General features: G+C 40.7%; 1 long non-coding RNA gene across 1 annotated transcript in view; it reads left to right on the forward strand.

The window, feature by feature from the left end:
* The window catches only part of LOC122805373, a 422,769-nt gene extending 422,605 nt beyond the window's left edge, over positions 1-164 (forward strand). The window contains exon 3 of the long non-coding RNA XR_006365361.1: positions 53-164. This is a non-coding gene — a long non-coding RNA (uncharacterized LOC122805373). The remainder of the gene's footprint in view (positions 1-52) is intronic.
* The last annotated feature ends 14,013 nt before the right edge of the window (positions 165-14,177 follow it).

A 14,177-nucleotide genomic window follows, 5' to 3' on the forward strand; every position in this document is an offset into this window, starting at 1 on the left:
TTGATTGGCATAGGCTGTTGAAATAACTAATATATGTGTTTACAATTTTCAGAAGGACACAGTCTCTTCATGGACCCTGCCCAGTAACAAAGTTTGGACCAAAAGCTTGTATGCTGCAGAACCCCAAGACTGTAATGTAAGTACTGTTGCTTTAATTTTGTTATGTGCAATGTTGTGTACTTAACTTGATAAGTCTGAGATTTTCTGGGATAGATGAAGCAAAAATGTGTTTATTATTGTCAACTTATTTCACATTGACTTGAGATGTGCAATTTTTAAATCAGCTAATACTCTGGGAGCTACTTCAAAGTATAACTTTGAGGGGGGTGAATATTAGAGCCCTCATAGTATGTTGTCCAACATTTTAAACAGCAGTAAATAGCAAACATCTTCATTACTGTGCACCTAATTCGTATGCTGAGGTTGCTGAAAAATGCTTGTAAATAGTTTGAGAACTAGAAGGCTGTGGTGAGAAAGCTAACCTTTTGTCATGGAAAGTTTAAATAATTGAGAAGGATTTACAATTATTCCCAAAGTCTTGTTACTTTGTAATGACTGTTTAACAGAAGGGTTGCCATGGATAGCTGAAGTTTGCTACATTTTACTTGTTGCCATATACCTAGCTCTGCCCTCAACAAATGTGCTTTGCATATAGAAGTCACCTGAAATAAGGATCTAGATGTATTTTTCCTGGTTTTACATTGACTAGTCTTGTGTGTAAGTATAAAGATTTAATTATAATGAGATAATAAATGAAAGTGATAAGTACACCTTCTAAAATGCATATCCTGTTAACAATAAGTACTACAACAGACTTAGGCTGGATTGACTGCAGTGTCCCAACTGTCACTGGTTAGATTCAGAGCAGTCAGCCCTCTCAGTCATAATATTCTTCAGGATATAGGTCAAGTTTGGGAATTCCAGATGTTCTTCAGTTGATCACTGCTGCAGTAGCCTAAGCTGTATGGATAATGTCCTGTCAAGGACATAGTGGCTGGCCAGCTTCCAAACTTCAGGCCATCTTCCAAGTACCCAAAGCTTCAGTGAACTCAAGCTTGGGTGCCAAGCCCTTTGGAGCATTCCTGCTGCCGAAGAGCGCTATCCTCTTTAGGCTTTTAAGGATTGACGGTCAGCTAATGATGCATTCCATTGATGGGCAGATAAGTTTCCCTCAGGGAGAAAACCTTGCACTTTATTTTTATGATAGAAAATTTGCATTTTCTGTAAAATATATATAGGTTCATAGGTAAGTACTAGGCTATCTCCCCAAGGACATTTATAAGCCTAGCCAGAATGTGTTGGCTTTCGCCACCCCCTTAGATTAGTTCCCCGTGCCTCTGTCCAGCAGAGCCATTAGTTCCCTGCACCACTGTCCAGCAGAGTCACTGCAGTAATCCCCGGGGTAAATTTTCTATTTCCCATCCACCCGTCAAGGTTTCTCATGAAGGGTGTTAGGGAGGGGCTCTGCCTGATGTATATTGGAATCCTGTTCATGTAAGACACTGTCCGGTTCGACTCTCAGAGCGTCTTCTGCGTGGAGACATGCGTAAATGGGCGTACCTTCGTTGAAAGTTGTGCATCAGGGCTGGCAACTCGGTACATAAAAATCAACTGCCAATCATTAGCGGACCAGAGTTCCGCTGTGGTGACCCCTAACCGGGAAAAGCCGAAAGTCACAACAACTGAATGTCATGTGACTTTTGTTCACTTCTAAACAGGAGCGTTATTTTTTTAATTTTGCAGTAAAACGTTAAAAAATTTAAAACTGCATTTTATGTGGAGAAAATGTGTTATTTAACTTTTGGGGGCAGGGATAACTGTTTAAAATGCATTATACTGTGTTTTTTTAGAAGTGTTACTTTTTTATACTTTAACTGTTTTACCTACAATTGCTGTTTAACTTTCCCGGGAATCAGGCACTTTTTTCGGCTTAACCATGGAGCAGCCTACTGGTTCCTTGGTTGTACCTTCTCCCACCCACAAAAAGAAAAGAAAAGATTGTTAAACAGCCTTTGCCACCACATTAGGTTGATATTTTGTCTCAGCTGTAAGTGGGTGATGTCTGTGGCTAATGGTTCTTTGGACCACTCATCTTTTTCCTTAAAACCCCACTGGTGTAGTCCATATATCCACCATGGACAGGGGTTTGTACATAACCTTGATGGCAGGAGTGAGACACTCTTGTGGGTCCTTGGAGAAGTGTTAGGGAATGTCTGCCAATCCCTAGAGGTGTAAGTGCTGGCAATCTTGTTCTGTTTCTTCAGGAATTACTGCTAAAAAGAAACAAAAAAATAAACATATTTTCTTTTGTCTCATTTTGTCTCAGTGATGTTGGACAGGAATAATTTATTGGGCTTGGGTCAGGGTTTAATACAGGTTGTGTTAAAAGAAAAAAAAAGATTTTTTTAATGGAACAAATAGACTCTTGTTAAGTGGTACAGACTATTTGTAGGCTTCTGAGCCCCCAAGCCCTTCTGTGTTTGAGGGAAGCCTTCTAGCTTGTTTTTTTTTTTCTTGTAACTAGCCAGTTTTCTAGTTTCAGCACTCAAATCTGTTTCTTTGATCTCAGCACTTGTTCAGAAAAAAAAAAAAAAAAAAAAAAAAAATTTCATCTGCTTTTACTGTACTTGTGTTTTTACCTACTTCTTTTTACTTTTGCATCATCTTAAAATACTCAATTGTATTTATTACTGCTTGGTGTAACTCATTCTAAGCCTTTTGGTTTAAACACTTGGGCTTCGGACCAGTTAGTTGTTTTGCACTGAGAGGTTTGTGGTCTGCACTGTTGTGGCAGAACAGGTAGCTTACATCCTTCTAGGTTGAGAACTGCTGATTGAGGGCTCAGTGTCTGTTATTCTAAAAGTGTATTAATTCTGGTTTAAGCACTTGGGCTTTCAAGCCAGTTATTTTACATTAAGAGGGTTCGTGGTCTGCACTCTTGTGGGAGGAGAGGCTGGACTCTGCCCTTCTGAGCTGGGAATTTCTGGTTAAAGGCTTATAGTGCATGCATATCTGAACTGTTTCTTACTGAAGTTGGTGCGCCTTGTTTGCTGTGGCATAGACTGGATTCGGGCCTGCTGGATCTAGCTTTGTTTGTGTAACTTGAGCACTAATCCAGACATTCTCTAAAGTATTCAATGGTATTTATTACTGCTTGCTTGTAACTTGATTAAAGTGTAGCTATCATTCAAGTCTTTTGGATTAAGCACTTGGGCTTCAGACCAGTTGTTTTACATTAGGAAGGTTTGTGGCAAGCACTGTGGTGGCAGGACAGGTAGCTTTCATCCTTCTAAGTTGGGAACTGCTGATTGAGAGCCCAGTGTCCAAGTGTATTAGTTCTGGTTTAGGCACTTGGGCTTCAGGCCAGTTATTTTACATTAAGAAGGTTCGTGGACTGCACTCTTGTGGGAGAAGAGGCTGGACTCTGCCCTTCTGAGCTGGGAATTTTCTGGTTAAAGGTTTATAGTGCCTGAATATTTGAACTGTATCTTACTGAAATTGGTTCACCTTGTTTGCTCTATCATAGACTAGATCCAGGCCTACTGAATCTAGCTTTGTTTATATACTTGTTGTTTGTTTGCTTGTTATTTCCCTGGAAGCTAATTCACCTAATACGCAACTTCTCAGCGCTTCTGTGTATCACTAGTGATATCTGCATTGCTTACTGTACTTATTTCCTTGTTTCACTTGAAAGAAAGTTACTGTTTGTCGTTTTGCATTTAGTTACTTGTATCACATTGCACTCAAGTTACCTGGCACTTGCTCACTAAAGCAATTATATAAGTCAGCACTAAAAATTAAAAGCACTACACCCTCACTCCCCACTGGCCCTTGTTTTCAATTAAGGATTTCCCAATATTATTCTAGCATGTCCAAAGGTCAGTTGTCAATCTCCTCTCCGGTCCAGCTGGTGAATCTGGGAATCTTGAGGCAATGTTATAACTGCCTCATGTACACAGACAACCCTCTCCTCCTCCCACATAACACAAATACTTGCGAGAGATGCAGCTATTTAGCCAAACTGGAGGCTGAGCTCTCTCAACTCAGGACTGGCAAGACCAGACAGGAGGAGAAGGCAACTACACACACCACAAAACCAGCCTCACATAATGCTACCACTCCACTGAATCAAACACATAAACACACAAAGACATACTCGGAGGCTCTGAGTAAAAATTTACCTAAACAGCAGAGGCCTCCAAAGCAGACACCCAAACAACTGCTACCTCAAGACACCCCACAAGCAACACATAAACCACAAAAGCAGTGTGCAAAGCAGTCACAGCCCTTAAGGCCAAATACAACACCAAACATACTTGTCATAGGTGACTCCATAGTCAGACACACTGACGTCCCACTCACCAGGCTGAACAAGGAGAGGGTCACAGTAAGCTGCCTATCGGGCGCTAGAATCCGCCACATAACACAAGCACTGGTCACTCCACAGCAAGTACAAATATGACACAGTCATTGTCCATGCTGGTGTGAACGACCTGAGACGTACCTCCCTGGACTGCATGAAAAGAGACATAGAGGAGCTCTCTGATTATGTAGCCCAGGCAGGTATGACCCTAACCCTGAGCAGTATCCTTCCTTCACCAAGAATGATGCCACAATATAGAGACAAGATGATCAGCTTTAACAATTGGCTTAATGTCTGGTGTCATTCAAAGGGGATCCAGTGTCTGTCTGCCTGGGATGACATGCTTGACAAGCCACGCTGCTTCAAGGGACGGCTTGCACCTGTCACCCTGGGATTCCGGATATTGGCTAAGGCTCTTGCCACCCCCATAGTGCCTTTTTAGGCAAGGCTCAAATTCTAAACCTACCACCCTAGAAAACAAAAATGGGAAGAAATTGAGGGTAATGCTGCTCAATGCCAGAAGTCTAAATCTCAAAATGCACGCACTCGAGGCCCTTCTCAGTATGGAGAACATCGATGTCTGTGCTGTAACTGAAACCTGGTTCAAGGCTCCTGAGAGCACCCCGGCACTATTAGGTTTTACCTCATATCATGCTCCGCCCCAAAACCCGGACCACTCCACAAAAGGAGGGGTGTATCCATATTCATAAAGGATACTCACACCTCCAGGTTGGTGGCAACGCATGAAGCTTGAAACCATCCAGGTGCAACTAACAATAGGCAAAACTGCTCTACAAATTGTAGCATGCTACAGGCCACCCTCTCAAACTCAGGAACCCCACACAGCCTTCCTGAAGACACTGGAGGGTATAAATGTATCTCCAAACACCATCATATTGGGTGACTTCAACTACCCGAATATAGACTGGGAACATTACTCAAGCCCTAACTTTCTAGCCCAACGGTTCCTGGAGTTCATAAATTCAAATGCCATGGAACAGCTAGTCACTGTTCCCACGAGGAGAAAATATACTAGATCTCATTGTCACAAACATGGGGACAAAATGCTCCACACCGAAGTATATCCCTCATTGGTGAGATCTGATCATAAACTAATCTCACTGGAAATCCACATCCCGCCCACCCCAAACAAAAAGACCATAGTGAAGAACTTCTCTAAAGCAAACTTCACACTACTCAAGACTGGTGTGGTATCCTTCAAGGCCCCTGAGTCAGAGGAAACCACAACCCAAGCTGCGGAAGCCCTTACAAATGCCTTCTATGAACACCTCCAGGACTGCATGGATCAGGCAATCCCAAATAAAACCAAGACTCTTTCCACAAAGGGCAAACGTCCAGTCTGGTGGACCCCAGCCATTAACAAACTTTACAATAAGAGGAGAAAGCTATTACATGATAGAACAAAATCCATAAAAGGGAAGTCACCCCTGATCATTATTAGTAAAAATTACGAGCACTCATAAAATCAACTAAGGCCAATTTTGAGAGAAAAATTGCCATGGATTCAAAGGACAATCATAAGGCCTTTTTCAGCTATGTTAGGAACCTGGGTGGAAACTCACAGATATGCTCAGAATTAGTCCAAAATGATACAAAAATCACTGAACCCACAGACATTGCCAACATACTGGCAGACAGGTTCAGTGCAAACTTCACCCTCTCCCCCTAAAGGAGAGATAACTATCCCAGCCGAGTGTAGCCTCCCGGACATCTCAAATGCGCAGGTGAAAGCTGCTCTCTAAAGCTAAAAACACAGCATCAATGGGACCGGATGGTGTCCCCGGCTGTGTGCTACACGAGCTAAATGAGGAATTAAACCCGCACATAAGGCAGCTGTTTAATCTCAGCCTTACCACAGGATACGTGCCCAAGGAGTGGCGCGGCAACTGTGGTCCCACTCCACAAAGGTGGCGCCTCTACGGACCCTGGTAATTACCGCCCCATAAGCTTAACAAGTCTAGTCTGCAAAGCTATGGAGAGGATCATAATGGAGCTCATAAACAAAGATATAGGGGACTTGCAGACATTGGACCCGACCCAGTTTGGCTTTGTCAAGGGAAGATCATGCCTTTTGAACTTGGTCGACTTCTTGAAATAGTCACCAAGGCCATTGATGAGGAAAGGCAGTCCATACAGCCTACCTTGACCTTGCAACACAATACCCCACTCGGGTATTGTAGAAAAACTTACCAGCTTAAATGTAAACCCATATGTCACAAGATGGGTTGCAAACTGGCTTAAGGACAGAACCCACAGGGTTAGAGTTGCTGGCGCTGTGTCAGACTCCAAGCCGGTCACAAGTGGTGTCCCACAGGGCTCGGTCCTTGGCCCCTATTGTTTGGCATCTACTTCTCAGAAGTACAGGCCAACATGGGAGGACTTTGGCTGACAAAGTTTGCAGATGACTGCAAACTGGGCCATAGTGGAAAGTGCATCGGACACTGATATCCTTCAGAAGGGACTCACGGAAACAGATAGCTGGTGCCAGAGCCATGGCCTGAAGTTAAACGCCAAAAATGTATAGTCATACCCTTCGGGAAAAACAAGGTAACCCCAAGCTACCATATAGGTGGCAATCCACTAAGCACAGAAGAGGTTATCAGGGACCTGGGGACCCAGGTTGACAGTGGCCTTTCTTTTGACACTCACATTGCTAAAGTGGTTAGAAAGACCTTCTACATTGCCCACCTGATCATGAAGGATTCACATCCAGATCTAGTGAGGTCATTGTTCCCCTGTACTCTTCACTTATCAGACCAATGATCGAGTACAATGCCCCATTCGGGATGTATCTCACCCGACATCTGCAGCAATTGGAGAGACCCCAAAAGTTCCTCACCAAAAGGATAAAGGGACTCCAAAATCTGTCATATGCTGCCAGATTGAAGAAACTCCAGCTCTATTCAGTCGCATACCGTCTGCTCAGAGGTGACATGTGCCTGACATACAAGGCCATGTCCAACCCGAATTAATGGACATGCTCCACCTCAAAATCCAAATCCACCAAAACCACTAGAGCAAGCGACTTAAACCTTAGCACGGATATAAATAGGACGTGCTGGAGGGATAGATTTATCACTCAGAGACTCCCTATGCTGTGGAATAAAATCGGTCCATGTGAGGCAGAGCACTGACTCTTTTCAAGAGAAATCTAGACCTGTGGATGGGAGATCGTAGGTTTACCCCGGGAATCATCTCTGGGTCACTGCTGGACAGAGGCACAACAAACTAATGGGCACAGTATTTTTCATATAACAATAATTTGGGCTAGGCTTATAAATGCCTTAGGGCAGATAGCCTAGTATAAACCTATGAACCTATGAACCTATGTTACACAAATAGAAAAGGACTTGCAGGACAATGAATATTACAGGTCTGTTTCTCTGGACTTTGTACAACAACAGTTTGATAAAATAGATACATTGTTAGAATCACTTGAAAATGATCAATACTTAACTTTAGAAGAGCAGCAATGTTTACAAGTTAACAATCCTAGCCTTGGTAAGTGTTTTGGCATCACTAAGGTGCATAAAAATGCACAGCATCCTCCTTTCAGGCATATCATATCAAACAAGCGCACCAAAACAGAAAGGATTTCAGAATACAGACAGTGTTTTAAATCCTATAGTGCAGCGCACACCTTTTTACATCAAAGGCTCCTGGCATTTTTTAAATGAGATTTACCAAGCTAATCTAAACATTGATGAATGCATTTTTGTTACCCTAGATGTTGTTTCTTTATACACTAACATTCCTCATAAGGAGGGCCTAGACTTTGTAAAGGGTTACCTAACTAAATATGCACATACTAGTCAAAATATGGTTATGCTTATTAGTGTTCTGAACAAGATTGTTTTATGTAACAACTTCTTCCATTTTAACAGCAAAGTTTACCAACAAATTAAAGGGGTAGCTATGGGGTCAAAAATGGCCCCTGCTTATGCTAATTTGGTGCTATCCATGTGGGAGATGGAGACTCTGATTAATCTGCCAGGATTTCAGAACACTTTATTATATTTCCGTTATATTGATGATATTTTTTTGTGTGGACTGCTTCACAAGCTGATTTGGATGCTTTCTTACAGGGGATGGATGACAGTATTTCATTTTTAAAGTTTGTTAAATCTGGTTGTGGTACAGTGGTTTCTTTTTTGGACACTTGCATTTCAGTGGATGTGGTTAAAAAATGCATTTCCTCGAACATCTACAGAAAGGACACATACCGTAACAATTATTTGGACTTCACCAGTCAGCACCCTTATTACATGAAGAAAAATGTTTTAAGGGGCCAGTTCATCAGACTTTCCAGACTAGTCAGTGATGACATGCTTTTTTTACATGAAATGCAACTGTTGAGCCAACTTTTCCTGCAGAAACACTACCCTGCAAGTCTCATTCATTCTGTTGCCTCTGAAGTTTACAGAGACAGATACACTAAATTCAAACCTATTATTAGGTTTGGATTTAACCAGAGACAGAACAATGCTACAGAGGGGCAAGACAGAACATTAAGTTTCCCTATACCAATCTCTAGGGACATGTGGGACATAAGCAGTGGCGGATCCAGGGTTTTACAAAGGGGGGGGGGCGCAGTCTAGAAAGTCGACAAGTGAGGTGGGGAGGCAGGAAAGCAAAACACTGGGGAAGGGGGATGTGGAAGGATCACCTTAAGATATTGTATCAGCATGTGTGAAAACACAGCAACATACAGTCATTTGCAAAACATTGGGGGTGGTGGGTCAAGTGAGCACAACGGTTAAGGTTTTCACCTCAGACACAAAGTATTGGGTTTGATTCTGATCTCAGCTTATTAGCTAGCCTTATAATTACCATTCATGACAGTTAGCCTAATATTCTCGTATGATGTGAACCTGGTGTGGTTGTGTTAGTGGAGGTACATAACTCCTATCCAGCACACATCATATTAACAAACATTACCAGTTGTTTCAAGACATACCTAGAGGATATGTTTGGTTGCCCACATGAAGTAGTCCTTTTATATGGCATACCTGACATAAGCATTATGATAACATAGCAAAGAATCCCAGTGAAGGTGATATCACCCCAAGACCCATAGCAAATGTAAGAAATTTAAGTAAACAATGATTTATGTGAAACCAGCAAAGTTAATTTATGTAAATAATTTTGTGTGTGCAAGTGAAATTCAGTTAGTTAAAGAACATTGCAAGTTAAGGAAATATACATTTTATGAAAAAATTCCTAAAAAACAGTCAGTTAAATTATATGCAATGTATAAAACCAAATTTAAGTACTGTAGCATTTCCCAAAAGACAGTAACACAAATCTACTTTGTCTGGCCAGCCTAATATGCAAAGCCATGGAAAGCCTTATTAGGAAACAGCAACCCTCGAATACTGTTTCCATTTTAGTTTGGATTTGTCAAGGGCAGGTCATGCTTACCAAATCTAATGTACTTTTTTGCAAAGGTCACCAATGCAATATAGGAAAGCAAAATGGTACACATTGCATACCTTGACCTAGCTAAAGCTTTTGACACAATCCCCACTCAGGCATTGTAGAACAGCTAAATAAACTAGAAATAAACTATGGTCACCTACTGGATTGCCACATGGCTCACAGATGAGATGCAAGAAAGCAAAATTGACAAAGTTACCTCCAGAAAGAGATGAGCTACTGGTGGAGTCCCAAGGGTTCTGTGCTGGGGCCTGTCCTGTTTAACATCTACTTTTCTGAAGTAAAAGCCAATACCAAAGGGCTCTGAATGACTAAGTTTGCACATGACTACAAGTTAGGAGCAGTCACTGAACCCCAAATTACACAGCCATCCTACTGGACGGTTTGTCCCAAACAACTGGTGCCACAATAATGGACCAAAATGAAATGCCAGTAAATGCATTTTTGTATCCTTTGGAAGTCATCTACCTCAGGAAAACAACTATGATGACAATAAGACCTTAAGAATAGACTTGTTTGGGTTTTCTGAACTTATCTGGACAGTGACCTAAATTTTGACCAGTATGTCTACTTATGTAAGAAAGTGCTTCTATATTAAACAGCTTAAAGAAATGGGTTATGTCTAGATCTAGGATGTCACTGCCCTCCTTTACTCAGCACTCCTTAGGCCAGTCATTGAGCATAATGCCCCTTTGGCCTGTATCTGTCCAGACACATGCAACTGGAATGCCCACAAAGAAGCCTTACTAAAAGGATACTAGGGCTAAACAATATGTCCTACACAGACTAAAGTCTGCCATTTGCTTTCTTCCACTGACTGCCTCCCATAGCTCTCAACCCTCATCTCCAAAATATAGAACATAATGTGACAATATGGAGCAAGAGGCAAACATTTACTAACAGCCTCATCTAGGATGCTCATAGCATAAGTATGAGAAAACAGTTATTTTATTTAACAATTTCCTGTTTTAACATGATTCAGTATTGTATACCATGGCAACAGCTAACACTCACAAACTGAAGAACATTCCTCATAATGAGATACAGTCAAGAGCTATGCTGCCTTTCCATCCCCAGACAGACCGCCACGTCTGTGATAACCAAACAGACTGTTTCTACACACATATATAAAATTGTTGGTTTGAACAGCTGCAACATTCAAATACTCATATATAAAATTGTTGGTTTGAACAGCTGCAACATTCAAATACTCCTTGGAAAGCCACTGATTTTAATGTGTTGTCAAATGTAAATAAACCCCCTCTCTACAGTTTGAGTTGGCATCAGACTGACCATATGTACACTAACACAGCCTTTAGAATCCTAAACATGGAAAAAAATGCTTCGCTTAAACAGTGAAAATGCATGCCAACACATATCCGCTTATCCCAACATCTTTCTAAGTTTAAAAAAGTGATAATATTTCCCCGATTTCTGGGCCTTTGTTCTCCCATTTTAGATTTTGCACACACAGAAATATTTCAAGTGTGGGAAATAATGCCATTCTAGCCTGCCAATATACCAAAATAGTTCTCATAAATTACAGACTGTTCTTAAAAATATCTAAACTAGTACTTGCTTTAATGTAATATGGTAATCTCTCATGCATCAGTTCCTCTCTTAGAGAAGCAATTAGTACATTTTTCATTCCTAGAGAATCTTCTAAATAGGTTGTCTGATGTTTCACTACTACTTTTTGATAATCCTAAATATTCCCAGAGGTAGTCTCTAAATGCCTTATATTCCTGAATAAGATCAGCTCTTAAATATCCGAGACCCTGTTAAGATATTTTAGTCTTTCACAGTAACTTAAATTTTCACTTCCATTGATGCTCGTGGTATATTTTCACTGGGGTCTTTACAGTTCACTCATGATTTTCTTATATGGTTTCCATATAGTTATTCCATACTCAAGTTTGGGTCTAATGTAACTAAAAAACAATGACTTCATTTCCTATTTCCTAGACTTTGTAAGCATTTTTATACTATTGTTCTATAGCCATCACTAACCAGCTGGTTGATATGATTAGAAAAACAAACCTGGAATGATCCATTTACCATACCATATATACCCTAGTCCTAGGTTCTGCCAAAAACCCAACTTACCATGCTCTCTCCAGGCTATTCAAGTCTCCAGTACAGGGCAGACTGCAGAAGAAAACTCACCACCTACCCAACTCCCAAAAAACAAGACAAACCAACTGGTTACGAACCATTCAATTGTTCCCCTTCCAGCTAGTGCTACTACTAAACTCTGTTCACAGGTATGAAGTCAAATCACAAAGTCTGTACCAATGGAACTTTTAAAAGGTGCTGCATCATTTGGTAAAGTCCTATTACTGACAGTCTGCTTACCTAAATATGCAACGGGTGGGTTCAAAACAAAACTGGACACGGCAATGCCAGATGTATCAGAATTAATCTATAAAAGTGTCCCAAGCACCATGATTTGAACACATTACCAGTCAGTATAAATATCTGAAAATGACCAGTTCCAAATAATGAACCAGACAAAATGCTTCCAGTTTTCCAGGACAGCTATATGTATTGACACCTTGCACTTTGCTTTTCTAAGGCTATAATACTAGAGTGTTCTACTAGACAGGAAACTTTGTACACTGCCACAGAAGGGAAACTACTTTTGATTCCAATGTACCATTCAAGGTTTAAAAACGGAACAGTGCAAACTCTGTCTACATTACCCACTACACTTAAAACAGCAGACAAGTTATGGAACATTTGCAAAGAATGGTACATACATTTTCCAGTCTCATTAAAAAACTAGGCAACTTTTCCAAAATCTGTCATCTGCTGAGGTAATTATTCTTCCATCACTCAGGAGTGATACACAGGCTTTTCTCCCCGGGCCTCCGCTGAAAAAGGACTGCCAGTCCAGACGGACTTTCCTGGTTATCAAATGTTAAATAAAATAAATAAATAAAATATGTCACACTTGTTTTGCCAAGACAGGATTCATCCTGATGCCACTGTAATGGGAACAACAATGGTAATTACGATGGCATGGCTTCTTGACATCATGCCTGGACTATAACAGAACTCACAGAGAAGGCACTCTTAAGTACTAACAGAAAAAAAAGTAGAGAAAAAAGGTGTAGAGAAGGCATATGCCTGATATCCCAGTCCATCCTCAGAGGTTCCACTACACTCATATCCCCCTCAGCCTTTAAATTCTTTGGCTACTTAACATATTTCCCTACCAATGCTGTCATTACTCTTACTGTCAGTATTTGTATCCATGCTCTAATACTTACTTGCTTCTTCCAAAAATAAGTCTGCAGTAACAGACAATCCACCCTTTGGATTCCCCCTTCCCACAACATAAAAAGTAAATGGCTTCCTGTTTTAAGTACATTACCTAAAATGATCTAAGAACTATCCACTTATTTTAAAAACTAGCCCAACTCTTCTTTTCCTCTTACACATTTACAAAGAAATGGAGATATTGAAGCAAACCGTGGTCTGGTTCATGCTGTCTTGTTCAATACTATTCATAATCCACTTCACTAAGGCATTTCCAACAAGCATGCTAACTGCTAGAATATTCTGAATAATTTGGATACTGAAGCTTGGGTTGCTCACTATAATCCAGGTATATTTTTCCTAGTTGAAATCTGACCACAGGATAGCATCTGTCATCAGCATTCCTTAACCCAGTACATTCTGAGGATAGATGTAATTGACAGGACCAAATGCAATGCTTTTAATAAAAAGAATCCTGATGTGCACACCTTAGCCGATTCCTCCTTAGACATTCCTAGTCATCTAATGGTTATAGACATAATAGCTACCTCAGCCAATACCCACATGAACATACTAGCCTACATCCTCCACCATAACCAACTTTAACTAGCTCTTAGATACCCTTAGCCCATAGAACCACAAATATAACTGGATATCTTTTGGTGACTTAAATCTTGACTGACTAGATCCTCTAAGCCAAAGGCTTGAACATTCTAGTAATGACCATAGCATCTCTCAGCACATCACAACTCTTACTCAGTCTAATACATCTAATTAATTTCTGTAGTACTTAAGAGTGTCTGTGAGTTCTGTTATTAATAGAAGGTTAACAGTTCAGTGAACACCTGTGCCTAGCAACACACACACAAAAACACAAAGTGTAATACTCGCAGCGATAATCCACACACTCTTACCTGATCAAGTCCAACTAACAACTACATTTCCCACTCGCAGCGATACCTAAAACTATATTACTTCATTTTTATACTCGATTAACATCAAAACAAGAATCATTGTAATTAAATAAAAACTGCAAATTAATAAAGCTAAAAGCAAATGACAAAAGTATTTATTCTGAATGCTATTCCACTGCCAT

The sequence above is a fragment of the Protopterus annectens genome, chromosome 6.part1, assembly GCF_019279795.1.
Source record: "Protopterus annectens isolate FY-2018-M chromosome 6.part1, PAN1.0, whole genome shotgun sequence".
Classification (NCBI taxonomy): Eukaryota; Metazoa; Chordata; order Ceratodontiformes; family Protopteridae; genus Protopterus; species Protopterus annectens.